Consider the following 18717-nt stretch of genomic DNA (forward strand, 5'->3'; position numbering starts at 1 on the left):
GAAGAAAAATACTGCGTTTTAAACACTGAGTTGTGTGCTTGATTACAGTTGCATACTTGTCAGTGTGTGCGTGAGTGGAATGGGTCTCTGTTGATTTTGTGCACAAGTTGATTGGTGGTGAATTAGTGTGGGAGGGATGGAGCGACACAGCAAATTAAGGGTAGAGATTGGAATCGTTGACTGCCAAGTTGTAGAGTGACACTGTATTTAAAGACTGGACTGAAGCTTTCTACGTTGCTCATCTTTTCTTTGGGGCCTTTCACTACACAAAAACGGGAAGAGGCAGACGAGCACTGACACAGATCCTCTCAACACAGATGTACCCCAGTCGGGCACCTCTCTAAAATGATCCCCTCTCGCTCCAAACCTCTTCATTACTCTCTAACAAGCCTCTCGAGTTGAGGGTGTTGTGCGTTCTGGCAATTTGAGGGATTTCTCAATAATTAAAGCACAGGGTTAAGCAGCACTGGCTTGCCTGTTAGCTATTTATCCTTTCGTGATGGGGGAGCCCGTTGGGACCAAAGATTGGTTCCCCGTGTGAAGGTACAGCAGCAGCGTGTTCAGCCTCAGCCTCGTCTCCCAGGGCATCAAGGCTGCTGCGTGTCCCCGCCGCTGCATTTCAACATGGCAAACACGGCTGCTCCTGCAGGCTCCAGGCGGGTGATCAAAAACCTGGCAGCTGTACCGTTCGCCATGCCTGAATAATTTTTTTTATCCCTGCTCTTTTCATATTCACCAGTTTATTACTGGTGTATAAATAAGTAATGCAGAATCAATCAGCTGAAATGTGGCCAGAAGGGAGGCTCTAGGACTTGAGTCTTTTAAATAAAAGGGCGGTTGGCTTTGTTTATAAGGATTTTTCCGAAAATATTTCCACTGACACACCCACTGGATTTGGCTCTTAATTTAATGCCGCCTTTAAGCAAAAATGTTTATAATCCATGACTGCATGGTGGAAGGAATGGGGGGGGGGGGAAATCCTGTATCTATAGCAGATGATGTTCGCACTTCTGACCGTCCAAAGCTATCTTCATCCAAATGTTGTCTTCTGCACCCGGCAAACCAGCTGTTTTCAGCTACGTTATTTCATTTTTCTCCTCCCTTATGTCCCTTGAATCCCTCTGCTGCCCTTTGTTCTCTGCTCCTTCTGTCATCATCATGGCAAAACCCCGCTCCCAGCCCCTGAAACACTTAATTGACTTTTTATTGACGTGACCTATAATTGGCTTTTAATCACTGCTTTACATCATGTATTGATATTCAAATCAGCGGTGTCAGCTCGGAGAAAGGGGCCTCTCCAGTGCCTCGCTGTAATTTACTGTGGCTGGAGGGAAGCTCCCAACGAGCTGTGTTGATGCACCAAGCCACCTTTCGAGGCCCAAAGCTAAAGACTCATACTTAACATAACATTTGGGTTGTCGGGATGAGATGTTTACACACTTTGCTTAAGGTGAATTAAGCCAGAATTCTTGACGCAATAATTTGAAATAGAATTTAGAAGAAGAAAAATGTAGGAATCCATGTAAAGTGCATAAAACATGAATTGTACCACTGATGAGCTAAATGTTGCACAGCCTAAATCAGAATCAGAAATACTTTAATAATCCCAGGGGGAAATTATTTTTGTTACCACTCCAGGTATACAAACGACATATACAAACATATATTATCCAGACTTTTAACATATATATATATATATATATATATATATATATATATATATATATAATAAAACAAATATACAGTAATAATATATGAAATGTACAATGTTAATGTGCAAATAGTGCAATAAAAAAGAGAAGTGATTGTCTATGTTTGATGATGATTACAGAGAGGGGGTGTGTGACTCTCTGAGGGAGGCGTTGTAAAGTTTAATGACCACAGGCAGGAAAGATTTCCTGTAGGGCTCTGTGGTGCATCTGGGTGAGAGGAGTCTTCCGCTGAAGGTGTTCCTCTGCTGGGCCAGTGTGTCGTACAATCACCATGTATTACATGCCTAGCAAATGCATGTAGTGACTATGCCATAAGTCTTTAAATAAAGAGAGTGATAACTGAGCACGAACGGCGTCAAGATTAATTCTAATTTAGGAATGCATCATGTTATGTAAACATTGCTTTTTAGTTCCTTTTTTTTCAGTACTGGTGGGCAGAAATATGTATATAGGTTTATTACAATCAATAGTTTGCACCTATAAACGAACTGTGTATTTGGCAGGTGGCCACGTAAGGCATGATGATGATGTTTGTTGGGAGCGCTGGTCAATAAGTCGGGATCAGTCTTCCGCCTCCGCTCAATGCTCTGAAAGCAGTTCCCACGCTCTTTGCTACGTGCGGAGGAAAGATGAGAGTAGACATGGATCCTGTAGACAACATCATTTTGACAGAAACAAACTTTTTTTTTTTTTCCTTTCTTTTTCTTTCTTTGTTCCAACTCTAAACATGGCAGCAAAATAAACTCGTAGACTTCAGGATGACCTGTGTTCTTTGTGCTTTGCTCGGATAGCAAACCTGTCCAATCCCTTGACGGTTCCATTTGCTGCAACTCGGTAGCCTTTTCCCACATTAGACACGACACACAGGACAAGGTTTTATCACAAAGTATTGCTTTTATCTTAGTTATTGAGCGTTTATCTCAACCCCTCTTGTTTTGTTTATTTGCTTTTGAGGGAGCCTATTGTGACATCTGGCCAGGGACTGCCGATGAAACTAGCCTTTTGGCTAAATCGTGCATATTTACAGAAATGTTTATTAATATGCACTGTCCCTGTCAAATAAAATAAAGATAAAGGAGACGAGTATTAGCATGCATGCATATTTTTTTTCACTTTGTGTCTGTCTTTCTACTTTTTAACTGCTTTGTTTTCCCAACCCCCTCTCCTCCCTCCCCCTCTTTTTCACCGTCTGTCACTGTCTCTCTGTATCTTTTATTTTTTTCATGTTGTCCTTTTTTTACTCTCCTTTCTCTCTTCTGTTTACTCCCTCTCCTCTCCCTTGTGGCCGAATGATCATGAGTGACGTTTAGCAACTCTTCAGCTGCCGGGGAGGCTTTGGGAGAGAGCCCGCTCCTTTTAGAGCGTCCGTGATGCTCCCCAACAAATTGTGACACTAAGACGAAACGTAAGCTGCCAGCCAGCGTGTAAACCATTCAACTCCCTAGACCTTGGACATGTTTTTTCTTTCCAGTGCACCGCAAGACTCATTCCCCTCTCCTTTCACTCTCCCCTGTCATCCAGCTGGAGAATGTAAAAGCATTTCTTTTTTACTCCTGGACGAGGGAGGAGAGGCAACCTGAAGGCTTGTAAGTTATTGCACCGTCATCGCCTACTACTACCCCTCCACCGTCCTCCAGTACCTTTCCTTCTTTTAACCAAGCCATTTAAATAAAGACTTGCAAGTCCACTTATTTCTTCACTCCTGCAATGAATGTGCCCCCCCCACGTTGTTTTAATATTAACTGTCATGACCGCAGCGGCCCTGAATCCCTGCTGAAAATCATAGTCCTCTTCTCACCTTAGCAGGAGAGATTCATTTTCCAATCCACTTGCCCCATGTGATTAATTTTGGTTGAATTGTGATCGAGGCAATTATTATAAGTAATTTTAGCTATTGCTTAATATTCAATGGTAACCCAAGGCCATTCTTTAGACTCTAAATTAACTATACATCATGAAAATGGCACGGCTGTAACAAGCACAGCCAGAAACCTGATTAAGAAAAGTATTGCTCACAATGGAACTTCTTGTGCTTGATGTCGGTGGTAAAACCACACACACTGTGTGCAATTTCACTGTTACATTAACTCAGGAGTTGAGCTTCAGCCGGTCTCCTGTCCAACCCTTCATTACTGATGCCCCATTATGCGAGGCTCTGCCCCTCTAAGGCTATGAAACCAGGCTGATAACGAGTACTGCCATTTAAAAGGCCACAGTCTTCTCACTGTGTCATGTCTTATTACAAACCACTGTGAAATTTGTTTACACCCCTCTCCTGGCCTCCCAGCCCTCTATCAAGACCTGTTTCTGCAAGAGCCATCACGGTCTAAAAAGCCTTCATCAAAGAAATGGCTCTGAAAATTTCTACATTAAAGTGAAGTGCTGGTGCAGTCTATATTTTCCTTCCTCTGCTCCCCCCTCCACAATGTTTTTTAGTGAAATCAATCTTGTTTCTGCACAATTGCACCGATTGTAATCTATTCCAGCTTAAAAGAAAAGCTCAACTTGAAATAGAGCCATTCATCACAGAGTAAACGGCATAACAGAAGGGCCAAGAGAAGGAGCAGGAGAATGTTAAGAGAAAATGCTCTGGGTAAAGAGAACAGAAAACAAATTGCCGGTGGAATGGCAAACGGACGCGAAGCCTGGCAGACGTCAACGAAACCCGTCGCTGCTCCCCGCTCTCCTCGTGAGGATGTGACATTTATGAGGGAGGTGTCTTGTCTTTGCAGGCCTAATTAACATTCCACAATATGCCAGCTGGAGATGGACACCCTGGCAGTGCTGTTCCCCTTTTCACCCTCAGTCGTGTTTGTCCATGAAGTTCTTTACTTCCCGTAAATGTAACTGGGTCTCAGCGACTGTTCCCTCGTGCCCCGAGGTCTTTATTGTGTGACGATGCACACAGGCTCTGCCAGTGTCGACTCAAATGTTCCGCTGTGGTCAGTCTATTTGCCATTGCCAGAGGTGTCAGGCAGTGGTTTCCATAGTGACAATGTTGGGCCTGAATTGTTGGAGGTGTCAGAGCCCCCAGGGAACCACGGATCTAACTACAAGAATCTGTTTGATGTACTGTCTTTGCCAGGTCGGTTACAGTCCTTTGACAAATGTCAAAGAAATGTGTCACAAGCCCACAACCTTATCTCAGTACAGCAATGCATGCTGGAATATCATTTCAGTTTATACAGTACACAATTAAAACCTTTCATAATTTGGGTGACCTCTTTCCCAAAGTGGAGATTATTATGGTGTTTTTTGCACTGCTCCTCCCAGAGTGTGTGACATCTTACTTGACTGAAGCTTGACCGGTAGTCAAACTGTGTGGGTGGTTCTCTTTATTTATATTTGTCTTCTGCCATCAGTGCTGCTCATGCTAACTTCTCAGTTTTGTACCAAAGGATTCCTCGACTAGAGTATGTGTATCGGTACTTGATACGTCAATAACCTAATACCAAGAAGTATCGAAACTTCTCCAGTCAAACGATACCTGCATTTGATCCTTTTTTGTACCTAGATTTAGAAAAGAAAAATGCTATTTGATTAGGCAGCAGCTACAACCCATACAGTCTGCGCTGTGGTGAAGTCGAGCAAGTTTTATGTGACGGAGTTGGCAGCTTTCTTACCCAAGATGCCACCAAAACGTTCGGAAATATGACTATACTGCACGCCTGTGGCACCTAAATGCATGAAACGCAGAAGGATTATTTTAAATGATGTACTCTATTTGTGTCAGTATCCCTTTAAGGGTATCAGTACCGGTATTCTAATCTTTTAAACAATACCCAGCCCTACCACATGATGTTTAGAACAGTGAATGCAAAACCTTGGATCAATTGGCCATCGTCTCAATATTGTCATGTATGAAAATACAGTCGAATGGAATCTGGCATTTAATTACTTTATTACTCCACACTAAATGCATGTTAATTTTCTGAATTTCCATACAGACAAGATCTTTAATGGGTGCCTCGTGTTTTTATATGGAGCCTTTTTAATTTCTGCATTGTTGTATTAAAAATCTGAGTAACCAATAAAACAAAAATCTATTTTCACTCACTGCTCATCACTGCTGTCCGCAAGCAGCTGATACATCTATTGTCTGAGCAGAAGGAGTTATGTGACAAGCCACGACAGCGGGTACAGCTGACAGCAAATACATGGCAGAAAATTACAGACAACAAAGGGAACGTGGATGGTGGGTTTGGTAGAGAACATTATTCTTTTCTGCTGGCACATGGGCTGCTCTCTTGAGTAAGTCTCTAAAATGTCGTCTCAACCTTTTTTAGCAGGAAAGGTTAAATGTATTCAGAGAACCCTTCTTGATGCGTGAAAAAAAGAAATATTTGATAGAAAAAGTGGGCAGGCAGCAGGAAATAAAAAGAGGAGAAGGCTGGAAACCAGTAGAGGGCTTTGCTTTTCCTGCTGTTAATATTTATTGACGAGATAGATTTTATTACAAAAGACTGTTGAATATGTTGCTTTGTTCAGTGCCTTTCTAGGCAGAGGGCACTTCAGGGAAGAGTGATACACACATTGTTAGTGCCAGCAGTGATATTTGAAACTCAACCACATTACAGTGTGAAGTTGTACACCAGATTTGATTCAGAATTCTCCAAAATAGCCAAACATTACATAAATAGGCCGCCTCCTGGTGTCAGTATGGGTGTATATGGGCTGTATTGTGATGTATTCATCACCTCAGTGTTTGGCTGCTTATCAGCAGTGCAGGCAAGTATAGAGCTTGTGCAGATGACAGAATTGCAGGGCTTGCTGTGTTGTGCTGAATCTCTGAGCCTGGAACAATAGACGGTGAAAATGAGAGTGGCAGCACAGGGTTGGGGGGGCGTTGTCACTGGTGTGAAAGATAGATGCCACACAGAGCCCAGGTTGGAAGTGGGACAGCTCTCAGAAGGACAAAAGAGAGACAAGAGGCCAAGACACCTCTATTTCTGGATGCAGCGTCAAAATCAGCGGTCTGGACTGATTCAGCAGTCTGTTTCAGTCTTTAAGACATGGCGGTCTTATAAATAATACACATGATCAAAACATCAAAACCAAACAATGGTTTGGTTTTGATGTTTGGAGCCCCTCCTCAGCTGTCAGTATAAATGAAACTCCAATTTAGATGCATTGGAGCCTCTAACTGTAGGTGGAGTTCTCTCCCGCTGGTAGTAAATTCCACTGACATTTCATTGTCTTTGATATCCTTGATTGTGTACTTCACCTCAACTAAAACACAGCCTCTGAGTCTGTGCAGGTCTCTGTGGACTGTCTCCACTGATCAATTCCTCAGCCCATCTGTCTGCCAGGCTTATTCACAGGGCCGCACAGTAGGCGAGACGAACCCTCGCGGCAGGAGTCTTCATTAAACCAATCCTTCCTCCTCCTCCTCCTCCTCCTCCTCCTCTAGCTCTCTCCAGGTCTGGGCGAAGTTACTGAGAAGATTCGATCAGCTGGCACCCCCCAACTTCCTCAACTCCATCCCCCTAACCCATCCTCCCACGTCAGCTTCGACTCATTCACATAGTTAACAGTGGCTACTCAGTCCTGACCTCCACTCCCACTCCAAACCGTCATCTCTAAATAGCCACACCTATTGGATATATATGGCATTTTTCCGTGTGAAATGGCGTCCTTGTGGCGGCCGGGGCTCAGGTGGTAGAGTGGCTTGATTCTGCGTGTGTGAATGTTTATCTGATGAGCAGGTGGTACCTTGTATGGCCATCAGTGTATGAATGTGTGTGTGAATGATGCCTGTACTGTGTAAAAACGCTTTGAGTGGTCGTTAAGACTAGAAAGGCCCTATATAAATGCAGTCCATTTACAAGTGTTGTCAAGTGTTCCACTCTTAGACACTGTGGTAAACCTTGATCTGGAGCTACTGTACAGCCTCATGTGACTTAACACCTACACAAATAATCCCAAACACTGGTATTACATTGATATTTGGTGTTGGCAATTACCCAAGTTTGTCAGAATCATTATAAGAAGTAGAAGAAATGGTGCATCTCATCCTGTTCAAATCTAAATGGTTTTGCAGAAGGTTTCTCGGATACATGTTGGGAGCAAATTCTGAATAGTAAAACAATTTTTGGCACGAAGATCATTAAAAATGAAAGATCCCGAATATATGGGCAACTTAAGCTCGAAAAATCTTCTTTCATCATCTACTTTCATCAGTATTAAAAAATGCGTATGGGTAGAACTAGGGCTGCAAACTAGGACTGCAACAGACGATTCATTTCATTAGCAGTTCTTTTCTTGAGTAATCCTACAGTTGTTTGGTCTATGAAATGTCAGAAAATTGTGAAAAATGTCAATATAACATCCTCAAACGTTCTGTTTTGTCCACAACTCAAAGATATTCAGTGTACTGTCATGGAGGAATTAATGGTGCCGTAAGCGATGCTATGCGAAGATTGTTGATATTTGAACTCAACTGCCCCCATTTGTATTCTTCAGTCCTTTTACTGTTTCTCAGCCAACTCTTCTTGTTGATAACTCCTGGCTGGCCGCTGCCTCCCCCCTCTCCCCCCGCCCCCTATCACTTGCTTGCACGCACCTCCTGGTGCTGATTGGCTAGAATAGTTTTTTTGTTTTTTGTCTCTTGCGCACCTTTCTCTTTGTTTTCCATTTACACAGCCAGGGCAGTGTAGGAACAGATTTTTTTCAGCGCACACAGAAACTAGAGAGCTAGCTGACCGGTATGTGATATTCACTGAATTTGACAAAAAGTGTAATGGATTAACATCGCTTACTATACCTTTTTAAGGAACTTGAAAATATTCACATTTAAAGGGGCCCTATGCAGTTTTGGCCATTTCTTTGCTGTTTTCTCGCAGGTTTCTCTGTAGAGCTCCCCCTACAGCTTCAGAATAGATATTTGGCAGCTCCTATGTTTTCTTCTTCTCCTAAGCTTTCTGCTTCTTTTTTGCCGGCTCAGCCATGACGATAGTGTGAAAAACTCCATCACTACCTTGTTAGCCGGTTCCTGAATGGGCGTATGTGTGCAGTGCCGTGAAACAATTCGTTACATCGTGAGACCTGATATCACGCAATACTTCCTGACGCTGAGGCCGGCGGCTCGCCGGCCGAAAGTTGCAAGGGTGGTTTTTCCGCTCACAGGCGCTAGGGGGGAGCGAGACGACAACCATTCAACTCGAAAAAAGTCATATAACCATTCCAGTGACTCCGAAGCTGTTCAGTTAAGGTAAATTAAGCTAAAAAAAAATGGCGTAGTTCCCCTTTAAGAAGCTGGAATCAGAACATTTACTTTTTTCTTCTTTTTTTTTTATAACAAATGACCCAAACCGATAAATTGATTATCAATTTAATTAATTAGTCATTAATTTATTGGTTGACAACTAATCGATTAATCGATTAATCTTTGCAGCTCTAGGTAGAACCCCTCTCTTTTGAATATCTCTCTACCTGCAGCTGTGCTGTTCTGTGGGGGGCGGGGGGGAGTGATAGTGTGGCTCAGTTGATCTGCCGGAGAAATTGATTTGCAGTGATGGATGGCATCAGGGGCACTGTACAGGTCTCAGCCTGTTGCTGAATCACATCTTTAAACTAATTTTGTGGGCACAGCGGAGCCGTTGTGCTTTGTCCCCGAGCTCGCGGCCTGGCTCGTCTTACCGCCCTGCCGAAGCTTGCATGCCAATTACCCCCACCAACCTGCCAAGAAGAGCAGGCAAAGCAAGAAAATAAAGAAGTATTGCTCACTTGCTGAGGCAAACACTTGGCTTTAGTGTCCTTGTTTTTCTGTGCCATAGGTAGCAGGGACAGTAGTGCTGTGTAATGTCCTACAGATGATCCCTCACTTAATTTGATTATACTCGCCATTTTTGTTTCCTGTAAAGGTTGTTAGGATACGTGTACTTGATTTCTGCTTGATTTACCACATCTTCACATCGTCTTGTGTTTTCCAAGTAGTGTGAAGGCTTCAGATCTGTCTTCAGACTATTGAGCTCATTGTACAGTTTACCTTGCACGTGCTTTGCAGAGTGATGGAAAAGCAAAACTGAAGGAATGTCGAAAAGTAGTTTTGAGGAGTAGAATTAATTTCAATCAAGACATTTTTTCATTACGCTTTCATTTTAAATTTTCCATGGACTGTTGCACTTTGTACAGGTATGGAGTTGTGACTGAAGTGTGGCATAGGGGAAATGCCTTGAATTGAAAGTATACATTGCAGCCAAGTCTAATGGTTTGTTTTTAAGGGCATGATAGTGTGACCTTTTAATGATATAGAAGTTAAAACCGAGAAAGGATTACAAGCTGCATCTAGATTCACCTGGTTAGTAGGCTATAATGGAATGCATACAGTATGGATCAAAGGAAACATGTAATCCTTTTACATTGTTAAATGTACTTGATGTTCAGTGCCTTTAGTGTGTTATATGTGGTAGCAAGTGACTTGTTTGGTGCAACAACTGCAGAGAGTGAGCATACATTTAATTTAAATCTAGGTGCTTTCGGTCATGGTGAGAAGCTTATATGAGCTATATATATATATATAACCATGGTTGTGCACCTGACTTAATCTGAAAAACAGCAGTGTGATGCCATGTGACTCATTCATCTACCGGAACGTTAAAGGGTTACTCCGGTGATTTAGTATCACTCTCCGAGAGACAGGTTTGAAACGCGACGTGTCAAAATCAAAGCAGTAGAGACCAAAAGATATCCTGACTTTTAGTATGGGTTAAGCTCATATACATGGATGGATGGATGGATGGGTGGTGATGGTGCAGTGGATATGACACTTAGCTTTGGTGTGGGAGAGCTGGGTTCAATTCCCACTGTGATACATCAACCAATGTGTCCCTGAGCAAGACACTTAACCCCTAGTTGCTCCAGAGGCGTGTGGCCTCTGACATATATAGCAATTGTAAGTCGCTTTGGATAAAAGCGTCAGCTAAATGATATGTAATGTACATTTCCCATTTTTCTCCAATAGTTCATTGTTAAATGCCTGTTCAACTCCACGCCCCCAGGTGTTTAGCACAGGCTTTCTGTTATAAGTTTTTAGTAGGGGTGGAACGGTACGTATGTATTCGTATTAAGCCGAAACGGTACGGGCATCTCGGTTCGGTACATGAATTTACACGGCGAATACACGGTATAAAAATAAATAAAACTCGCGAGCAAATTAATTAATTCCGCCGTCAGCTGTTAGCTCCGCCGCTGGCTTCGCTGTTTGCTGCTAGCTCCGCTGTTAGCGTGTGAAGCTAATGCCACAATTCGCCAACTGCTCTGTGTAACCGAAGCTGCTCACCCCTGCTCTGTGCATTCACATATGAGAGCAGCGCTTGTCTCCCATATCGCACTACTAGGTGATTGTCTTATTTTGTTTACAAGTTCCAGATGGAGTCTGGAGATGATGTGGGGTAGAAACTTATTGTTTACTGTTTACATCTTACTTTATACACTTCAGGCTGTTGCAGCTAGCTCAGGGGAGAGACTGGATGACACTAGGTGGTACAGCCTGAGACATGCACGTTAAAAAGAATTGCCTTCTGCATTTTTGTTATGCTTTTCCCTCCATTGTACCGAACCGTGATGTCTGAACCAAGGTATGAACCGAACCGTGACTTCAGCGTACCGTTCCACCCCTAGTTTTTAGTCTAAGTCCAGACGGAGATCTTCAAAGGAGGGATGCTAATATAGATTTTGTTTTCCTTTTTAATGCTGGAACACCATTTTGGCTCAGGAGTGCAGCCTGTAGCTGTTTGTCACAGTGTTAAAGTGGCTTTAGGGTGGATTTATTCTTTAACGTTGGTAAAACATTCCCGTCTCCTAGGACATGCTGTATTGATGGCCTGCCCAGATGCAGGTGCTGTTAGTAAGCTGATGCGAACATTAAACTGACAATATTGTTCTGGTCATATCTCTCTGAGCCCCCCCACAAAATCCCCTGGCGATCTCATTTCTCCTCCCCTTTTACAATCAGACAGAGGGATTCATGGCAGCAGGGTGTGACCTCGGACCTGTTTGGGTCTGTAGTGCATTAAGATGAATGCAGCCGTCTCACTGTCAGATGAGGGATTGCGGGCTCCAGGGGAGGCTCTCTGCTATGTAAAAGAGGCGCTTGCAGTACCTGGCACTTTCATCAATCAGAAGGGGGGGGCCACTGTAATGTTGTTACACTGCAGAAAGAAGAGCCTCTGTTTATATGCATATTCTCTTTGTTTGGATAATGCTTTGGCCCCTCTGTGGTATAAGAAACATAATTTGGGAGTGCATTACTGACACATTTTAGGTGGCTAATGTCATTGTTTTGGGTTTCACTCAGAGTTATCCCGCTGTGTAATCGGCTGTTCTCACAGAGGTACAACGTCGCCCTCCCACCCTACAATTTCCTTGTTTCGCTCAGACGGCAATATCAAGGTCTCAATTAAAGTGACACCTGGGATCTCACATTCACACTTCCTCACAAAAACCCAGCAGAGCTCCCTGACACTGAGCCTAACTCGGCTTAGTCAACACTACAGAAGCCCTGGAGATGATTTTTGGGCATGGTGCAATGCCCCCGGTGGAATGACGCCGTGTTACAGCAGAGTCGGTCTGCTCCAGTGAGCAGAGAGGTTCATGGGGCAAAAACAGGTGAACAAGGCTGATGTCATTCCCAGGTGACAGGTGGAGAAAGAGAGGTTTTTCCTGTTTGCTTCTTTGCTTGTGTTCTTTTCCTTGATGTTTTCCTTCTGTTTGGTTCTTGCCTCCTCCAAACTACAGCTGGGCATTTAATCAATACCAATAAGAAACAATATAATCTGGGATTTGTTTATGGGAATATGGAAATATAATTAATGTTGTCTAATCCAGGTCTTTAAGGCGGTGTTAAAGTTAAGTGACAGCATTTTCTGCGCTTATTTGAGTGTTTTAGCACAATGAGATAATTTAAAAAAAGAAAAAAGTGTTCCTAAATCACCAATAGCAGCCCCCACAATACATCATATATTGATACTTATACAGTTTTTTGAATACTCCCAATATTTGACTTTTTCCGAAACAGCCAAGTGGGAACTCTGTATTTCGAGAGGTTTCTCATTTGAATTTAAAATATCCTGACTAGGGCTAGATGTCTATTTGAACGTGTCAGGCTGCAAAGTTTTGAAATTCTAGTCCGATTCTTCTTCAGCCTCCAGGCTTATTGTTTGACCAGACATTTCGTGACCTAAATTAGGAAATCAAGAACGTTTTCCAATTTGAGACAGTGTTTTGTGCAGGTAAAGTTCTTGCATGGCTGCGTGTGTTAAGACATCAAACCCATTTAAAAACATAAAGTGAAATGCATTTGTTAAATAAAAGATAAAAAGAAATCCTCTAGGGTATTGTCTCAGTAACAGTGCAGGAACTGGTATCATAGTGGAACCAGTGTCGAAAAGTATACCCAACCCCAACCTTGATAAATATTGTTATAGGTACATACAATGAAATGTATCTGTGTGTCTGTTTTATTCATGTTCCACTCCCTACTAGAGCTTAGATCGGGCCCAGAAACTCAAGCCCGACCCAACCCGAGCCCGCGCACGTTGTGTCCGAGACCAGCCCGGCCCGACACATTAACTGGAATTATGAGCCCGAGCCCGATTTCAACCTGACGCTTTTTTTAATACGTGGGCCGTTATAACTGACGTTCTCAACTACAATTCAGAGTTGTTTGAACTGCAGAAATCAGTTTAAAATGATCTTAATGAATAATGCAACAAGGACGAAGCATGTAATGTTTGTTTATTCAGAATGGAATGGATCGCAAATGGATCCGAATGAAGAAACGTAAAAAAAAAACAACAACAACGCACTTCTCTGTGGGGGCTTGCATCGGCTTAAGTAACAAAAGAGGACGTTGAAGGCTGACTATCATCTTTTCTGCCACGGCGAGCCTGCTTCATGTGTCTGTTCATCGTCCAAGTCCCCGTTTTATTTGCTGTCATAGGCGAGCAGCGTGCCGCACTTAATGCACTCGACAAAGCCGACACACGTTATCACTGCCCACGACTTGTTTAAAATGGTTCCATACCTCCGACTTTCCTCCAAACTTGCTCAAAGGTAATTCTCCTGTTTTTCTTTTTTTCTTTACATCCTCAAGCTCCATGTTGCACTTAAGCCCAGCAGCCCCGGTGTGATGTGTGCGAGAGGAGGAGACTCCGCCCATGACACGTGTTGCATTTTGTAACTGTAGTCCAACTTGTGTAACTTTTTGGACACATTTGTTACTTTGGCCTAAATGTAGCCTATATAGATAATATTTCGGATTATGGCATAGCTTTCTCCCCACCCAATTAGGCTAATAAAGTAATGATTAAAAAAAAACACAAATGCTTGATCAAGGGCCCGGCCCGGCCCGGGGATAGTGGTGGAAAATAACGGCCCGGCCCAGCTCAGGTCGGGCTCGGGCAGAGAATCTAAACTCTACTCCCTACCCACCACAACAAACACTTGTTAATCTGTCCTCTACCTGTATTTTCTTGCTCTCTTTACAAACAGCACCTTCTTATAGCTCACAGGATCTAAAGGTTTTCCTGTTTTCCTGTCACTGATCTCCTCCCAGAACCTACCATAGCTCTAGCTCTCTGTTCTTTCGTCCCTCCCTTCCCGTTGCTACCCTCTCATTCTCTCTGCGTGAGGTCGTTGAGTCGTGGCAGTTCTTGCGGTGGGAGGTGTGGTGTAACCCTGTCTGTTTTGGCAGATAAGCCTCAGCCTGCCCACCTGCTTCCCCGCTGCTCGTCAGCCAAATAGGACTAGCACTGTGACAGGCATTCACTCGGCGGCAGAAGGTTGCCAACTCGACGGATCCGCCGCAATCGCCTCACCGCTTCCCATTCTCATCCCTGGGAAGGACGGAGAGCATCTCCTTGAAACAAACAGCAAATGTCAAAGTCTTCAAAGAATTTAACTATTGAGTGGGGAAATTTCTAGTAAAGTGTCTACTTCCGATGCTGGATTTAAAATGTATTTTCACTTTTATTTTGTCTCTTGATATCAGGATATCTCTTTTTCCAACAGACCTGGCCAAAATGGCACCACAGTTTGCAAAAGACAAGCGGACTAGTCGATAAGGTGAAAAAATAAATTGACATTGATGAAATGTTGGTGATTAATCAGATTAATCAATCTGTCAAGTCATTCTTCGAGCAAAATTGCCAAACATTTGCTGACTCCAGCTTCTCAAATTTGAGGATTTGCTGTTCATCTTTTTTAAATAATTGTAAGTTAAATATTTTTGGATTTGGGACTGTTGGTTGAACAAACGTATCGTTGACCAAAAAGAGGGAACCAAGGATGAAATACAATAGCAGCATAATAGTGTTGTTTGTGACCTGCAATTCAAAATGATCAAATGAATCTAATCCCAATCTAAAGGGGCAGCAAACCTACAGTAAAAGCTTTTCCTTCTAATTCTGCATGGGTTCCGGGAATAGATGCAGCTAATATCCTGGGAACAAAGCTTGTATCTTTAATTTGATGGAAATAATGGGGCAACAAAGCAGTAATAGCTTCATGAATAAAAGTGTATCAGTGAAGCAGCCTACGTTATGTCAAGAAGGGCCACTTTGCTTCATTGGAATACTTTTTTTTTGCTTATGGGCATTATCTCTACTTCAGGGAATTCACAGCCAACTCTTGTTTGGCTCTAAATTCAGACAGCAGCAGTCAGTTTCAGTCTAAACCGGACGGTCATAAACATAAGTCATAAAAGTTAACAGCAAGAAACATAACGTTTCTTTTAGTGTCATTCGGTTTTTATCATGACAAGTTATAGTTAGGGTTAGGGTTCATGTGTCATGACTGTGTCATGACAGTGTCATGTCACTCTTATGTCGGTACCTTCAAGTAAAGTGTTACCAAATATTATGTTGTGAATACAGACTGTGTAGGCATCCGACTCTCAGGCACCCGTGTGTACACAGGACTTTAGCGTTGTGATTCCCTTTTTAATTGAGTTGTTACTGCGCTAATGACGGTTATAACATCAAGTTGTCTTCTCTGATGATCCAATCATCGCGGCTGTCAGGGAGGCGCTCCCGTCCCCAGGCACTCGCAGCCCATCCTGATGTGAATGTATGAAAGCCAGCTGTACGCTGGTGGAGCTACAGCGCTGAGTCGAGCAGTCCGTGCTAGATTTCTGTGCCTTGAGCCAAAGAAGCGATTGCCTGGCGAAAAGCATCATGGTAAAGGTCAATAAACAGCAGCTCGGTTATTGTGTGGCAGATTGAAAAGGAAATTAGTGTGTGTGTGTGTGTGTGTGTGTGTGTGTGCGCCCTTGCCCTGTTCTTTCCGTTGCGGGTTTCTCTTGGCAGCGAGTCTTCCAGCTGACCTGTCAGTGTTAGTCAGCCTACAGGGCTGTGAAATGACCCACCACGGGACTCAACCTAGGGCCGTGCAACCTCTTTCAGCTGTTCCCTTCACACTGTTGCTCCCTAACTGTATTTTCTTTTTTCTTTCATCTCTAAACCTGCTTTATATTCACTCCCCACACCTCATTCACCTACTGTGTTTTCTCTCTCACGTAGGCAGAATCGCTTACTTTCTTTCTTTTCTCCGCAGACTTAATGTTTCCTGTTTGGATCATGTTTGCAAGGCTTCAATAAGAATCACTTAACGTAGTGAGAGAGGAGAGTCCGGGTTTTTCATAGACCATTGAAAACATTCCAGGAATAGGAGTATTGCTTTCTGTGTTTTTTTTGGCCGTGTCTCATGCTCATCTATTATGTACAAAATGAGTTTTTCCTTTTTATTTTTCACTTAAATCCTGCAGTAAATGTATTCCCTCACCCTCACTGTACTCTGTACACTTCCTGCCCTACCTGCAAGTTTAAAGTGTTTATTTATTTTTTTGTGGAGTTTGACTCCGGGAGCACATCCTCGCCTGCACTGGCCAACGCGCCTGTACTTTTCCTCTGATGGTGGAGAGATGGACGATGGAAAGAGAATGATCCTCATGGCACCGACATCAGTCAAGCTGACAAATGGCAGCCCCAAACTTGGAAAGCCATTAGCAGGCCGTGGCTGCAGTGAAGCCGGGCCAAGCCCCACTGATTTTCATGAGTCCCCCTTCCAAAGCGCAGGCCTTTGCCACGCCACGCCACGACACGGCGGTGGGTGTCAGCACCACCTCTCTGTCCCTTCTGGCCTTCGCAGCCAGCATGTTGACATAGGGCCGAGCCCCAGTCATTATTGAACAGACCCTCCAAAGAAACATGAAGGGGTCGGCTGTCTTTTTTTACTGTTATGACTCATGCAATTGGCAAAGGACTCTGTTGGAGTTGAAAATAAGTGCTCTGACTGGCATTATGTATTTACTGGCCAGTGTATACAGTTTGTCAACACGGATGTCATGATTCAGAGTGGAATCTGGACAAAGTAAAGCAGATTTTGGATTACGGCTCATGTGCTGAATTAAAGCGACTGCGAAGCCCAACGTTGTTGCAGTCTGATATTGAACATTTTCTCCTCTTTATATCTTAATTGCTCTCCTTTGGAACAGCTCGCCTTCTCTTGCTGGACACGTGCCAATTTGGAATCATTTAGATTTTTTGAATCTGATTTTCACTACATGGGCTATGCAAAGTGTGTTTTTTTGAGCTTCTCTTACAAAACCAAGGGAGATGTCGGCTTGTTCTGCTTTTTGACTGAGCTTCACAGAAAAGATGTGTTCAGCAAGCACTTTGTTTTTCTATTTGTGTCTTTGTTTTAGCAGCTGCTTTTGTGAAGGAAATATTGTTTCTTTTTGTTCAAACAGAAATAAAGAGTCAGTAGGAAGGGAGGGCAGAGGGGGAGAGAAACATTAGCTTGTCTAAACGCTGTGCCACAACTCTTCTTCTACAGTTACTGTAAAATAACACCGAATACACTGAGGGATGTGTACAGGGATGTCTATGAAATCATGTCAGATTTTGAAACTTGTCTTCAAAAAACAAAAAAGGCGAAAAAATTAATCTGGGTTGATGCAAAATAAATATTGAGGAAGAAACCTGACTGTTAAATCTACGAGGGGTGCGTGTGTGTGTGTCTCTAATGTTACACACCACCAATGTTACACACCACCACAAGGACTAGCAGGTTAGGGGAGAGAATGTCACCCTACAGGAAGTGTCCTGATGCACACAGAGAGAGAGGGTGTGGAATGCGGCCCCACTCTACCAGCCACTTTTGTTGACGAGTGATGGAGTGAGTCTCTTTAACCTAAAACCAGAGAGAAAACTGCATCACGCAGATAAACGTTTGGAATAAAACTTGTGAAAATGGGGCATTGAGTAAGTAATTATTTATCATTACCGTCTTCTCTGTTGTAGAACACTTAGTAGCTCAGTTTGAACTTTTGGCATTTCCTGAAGTCGCAGGCTTTTATCTCTTATTATGATTGTAAAACGCTCTCTATTACAATGTGAAAACTACCATGAACGCAGAGCAACATGTAATTGTGAGTAACCTCTAGGTAACATTTTTCTTTTTAAATAATGGTCTCAAACCACCACCTCTGACTTATAGATCCAGACGATTCTTCCTTCCACTGTGCCCCTCAAGAAGATAAATGGAAACAAAAGAAACCGAATTAAAGTAAACAAAGAGTGATACGTGTTGCCCACAAATGAGCAAACGGGCACTAAATGTCCAGTAGTTAATTAAAGGAGCAGTGTGGGGGATTAAGTGTCATTAAGTGGTGAGTTTGCAGATTGCAACCAACTGAAAACCCCTCCCCCTCCCTTTCAAACGTGTAGTACTACAGGGTTTAACAAAAAATAAAAAATAACTTCAAACAGTTACACTGAGGTCATTACCGATAACGTCATGCATACAGATGGCAGGGGCTGCCTGTTTAACTAGCCGTGACGGTGAACTCGTATTGGAGTAGATTCTTTTACTTTTATGTATTCTAGTTGACCTTTATTCAACCAGGATGGTCTTTTGAGATGGAAAGATCCTTTTTTGTGAGAGTCCTGGTCAAGATGGCAGCACATTCAGGCTCTAAAGGAAGAGCATTGAGGAAAGGAGGGGG

General features: G+C 43.1%; 1 protein-coding gene across 6 annotated transcripts in view; it reads left to right on the forward strand.

Annotated features, from left to right (window-relative positions):
* The window catches only part of sema6cb (semaphorin 6Cb), a 159696-nt gene that overhangs the window by 34269 nt on the left and 106710 nt on the right, over window positions 1-18717 (forward strand). Inside the window, exon 1 of one of the 6 annotated variants that reach the window (XM_078252131.1) lies at window positions 17872-17974. The exons of the other annotated variants lie outside the window; for them this stretch is intronic. The gene's annotated coding sequence lies outside the window, so the exon portion shown is untranslated. Of the gene's footprint in view, window positions 1-17871; window positions 17975-18717 lie in introns of those variants that run through there. 6 annotated transcript variants of the gene reach the window in all.

This window comes from Sander vitreus, chromosome 6 (genome assembly GCF_031162955.1).
Source record: "Sander vitreus isolate 19-12246 chromosome 6, sanVit1, whole genome shotgun sequence".
NCBI lineage: Eukaryota > Metazoa > Chordata > Actinopteri > Perciformes > Percidae > Sander > Sander vitreus.